This window comes from Prionailurus bengalensis, chromosome B2 (genome assembly GCF_016509475.1).
Source record: "Prionailurus bengalensis isolate Pbe53 chromosome B2, Fcat_Pben_1.1_paternal_pri, whole genome shotgun sequence".
NCBI classification, from domain to species: domain Eukaryota; kingdom Metazoa; phylum Chordata; class Mammalia; order Carnivora; family Felidae; genus Prionailurus; species Prionailurus bengalensis.
In genome coordinates this window covers 81,723,682-81,726,656 of record NC_057349.1, presented here as the reverse complement: position 1 = coordinate 81,726,656, position 2,975 = coordinate 81,723,682, and the positions used below count along the sequence as shown (strand labels likewise).

Below are 2,975 nucleotides of genomic sequence, written 5' to 3'. Positions count from 1 at the left end.
AGCCCCTTAATCAAAAAGCAATCTTTTGGGATGAGTTAGTAGTACTTTGCCTCCAGCACTAACCAGATCCCCTACTTTCATTGTATATTTCCACAGGAGTCTAATGATGAAATACATTAGAGCTTCTAACAGGTGAAGTAGAAACACACTTAAAGTATTGCCTTCTGAGGGTTGCATGGTGTTTCTAAAAACAGGGGGCGGGGAGGTCCGCAGCAATAACAGCATCCAAACCAACAATGTATTCTATAAGCAAAAGCCTTGACAAAGAAGGGGGGAACTTCCCCCTTTCATAGAAATATTCATATGAATTCCTTATGTATATCGCAAAGAAGAGAAACACAAAACAGTTTGGTTTTGTTAATGGGTGGGCCTGGTGGTGCAAATATTCATTTAAAAATAAAAGTCTTACCTTTTAGTCATGAGGTTGTCCCTGAACTTTATCCAGAAAAGCTCCACAGCTGCAAGGAAAAAAACAGAATCCATTTGAGGAAAAATATTCTGATATTGGAGAATAAAGATTTACATTTATCCCGTGGGCTTTATCTGCTCTAGACCTACAAAAACCCAAGCTTCCAATAGCGGATAGGAATATAGGATGGAGGTCTTCATCATTTGTACACAGAGGGCACAGGTTTAATTGAATTATTTTATTTATTTATATTCTATTTATTTTCACATATGCATATACATTTACATATAATGCACGCATACCGACAGACAAAAATGCTTGCTCTCTTTCAATCTATATCCTTACATACACACACATACACAGAAGCACCTTTCAGACACATCAAGGTTGTGTAGCACATGTGATAAGCACAGTATCTCTCTTCCCCAAATCATGGTCTTATGAACCACCCCCGCCCCAATATGGTGGGGCCCTAGGAAGAGAACAGGAGGTAATATCTGAAATTTTTGCTGTACCTTCAAAACAGCTGCAGCTTCCTTTCTGTTCTGCAAGTAGCCTAAAGTCAAACAGATAAAAACAAATCATGAATCAGGGTGAAAGGCTATAAATATGCTATATTTGTTTTCTTCTGTTGGTTTTGTTTTTCTTTTGTTTTGTTTTTAACCTTCACTGATTTGGGGGAAGTAATTAAGTGTTTTGGCATAAAAGATCTCCTGCTGGGTGATAGGCTACATGGGGAAGGGAAATTAGACAAAAGGTATTGAGTAATAACCACAAATGACTTTATAGCCTATTCTGTTTGAATGTCAATAGAATTTGAAAGCAAGATTTGCAGAAGATAATCAGCAATGACTCCCCCAAGTATCATCAGGAAGTGACTATAATCAGCCATTTGCAAACTCTTACCTGCCACGATGATTTCTTATCTTAGTGGGAAAAAATGGCATAGTGACCTAAAAGCTCAAAATTATGAACAGCAGAAGTTCCCAAATATAAAAAGCATTTACTATCTGTCCAAAATTCATCAGCATTGAATTAATTTGGCAGATTCTTAATGGCTTTGCCAAGTGATGAAGTATGCATCACATAACATCGTATGCATTGCTGTAACTGCTTTGAGGCTTTTAAGGGTGCAAAGGGTGAGATGAAGGTGATAAAATAAATAAATATAACTATACATTTTTCAAATAAGGGTTGCATAAATAAAAATCATATTGTAAATAAAGAATCAAAAACAGAGAATCTAAAATATATAGTCTGTAATGCTGCACACTGCCCAAACAGATGGAAACTGTGGATTTGCTTCCTTGACAGTGAGATATTCACTTAGGTGAACAAATTGAAAGAGAAGCTGCTAAGAAACAATAATTGTTTTAGACAATATTAATTTCGTTATGATGACGTTCACCCATATATCCAGGCTAATGAACTTCATCATCAAGGAACTACTGAAAACTGACTGATGGTCTTAATATTTTGAAACTCTGCCTTCCAAATTTAGGTATGGATTTCTTTAAAGGGTCTTATTTTCTTATGCCAAGTTATAATCCATAAGAAAAGATTTTCCCATCTATCAGAAATCATATTTCTCAATGGAGACAGACTATATATATCATCAATGTGTCTAAATAACAGGTAAAAGAAATTCAGCTAGTGATAGATTTTTTTAAATGCAGGCACTTTGCCCACATGATATTTACCACATTATAATTCCTGGTCATGATGAGCATTAGGAAACCCTGAGTAAGCCACCTTGATGGTTATTAAGATACTATGCTAAAGAAAAATATTTCCCAATAGGAGGTACTAATAAGGTAGCCAACAACATACAGAAAGCAACAAAATGAGAAATAATAAAAAGACAGCAACTGTGTGCAAGCTGGATGTTCCTACTTGGCAGCTAAAATATCTCTGAGATACTATGATCTGTTCCTTAAATGTCCAAGGGTTTCAGCTGTTAACAGATATCATTCCAAATTTTATTCAATATAATTTGACAAATACCTATCGTGCATCTAAACTGTGTGTTCCAGAGGAACCTAAAAGGGATAAGTTCTAAAATGAGAGGAGTCACCCAAGCCAGGGGTTCTAGATATTTGGAAACAGAAACCATTGGGAACAAAAATATATCAATAAATATTCTATTAAAAGGCAATCATTGATATTTAATTACAAGCCATCTTTCAGCACCAAATTAAAAATTATTCATAAATATTGGTATTTTCTAAATGTCACACTAGCAAAAAAGTTAAACCTCCTGAGGAAAAATCCCCATATCCAGCCATACTTGTTCTTTCTTATCACCCTGAAGGGTGCACAGTTTGCCAGATCTCATGTGCCCTTTTTTTGTTGTTGTTCATGTGGTTAAGGGCAGCCTCACATCAGTTTTCACAGTGACCCAAGGGGCAAAAAGGCCCACAGCCTTTGGGTGTCCTCCAGACATTCCCCTGAGTATCCATTCCCTTTGGGCAAAGAGTTGTCTGGAAGCTGAGTCAGGGAAGCTGGAATGTTAGGTGTGTGAGGGTTAAGTTAGGTAGGGATGACCCTCTGTTCCCCATGTCAATGT

General features: G+C 36.5%; 1 long non-coding RNA gene across 1 annotated transcript; it reads right to left on the bottom strand.

Annotated features, from left to right (window-relative positions):
• Positions 1 to 409: 409 nt before the first annotated feature.
• Positions 410 to 961, bottom strand: LOC122488984. The gene is made up of 2 exons (XR_006298795.1): positions 925 to 961; positions 410 to 458 (listed from the first exon to the last, which is right to left on the bottom strand). It is a non-coding gene; the product is annotated as an uncharacterized LOC122488984 (long non-coding RNA).
• Between the last annotated feature and the right edge of the window lie 2,014 nt (positions 962 to 2,975).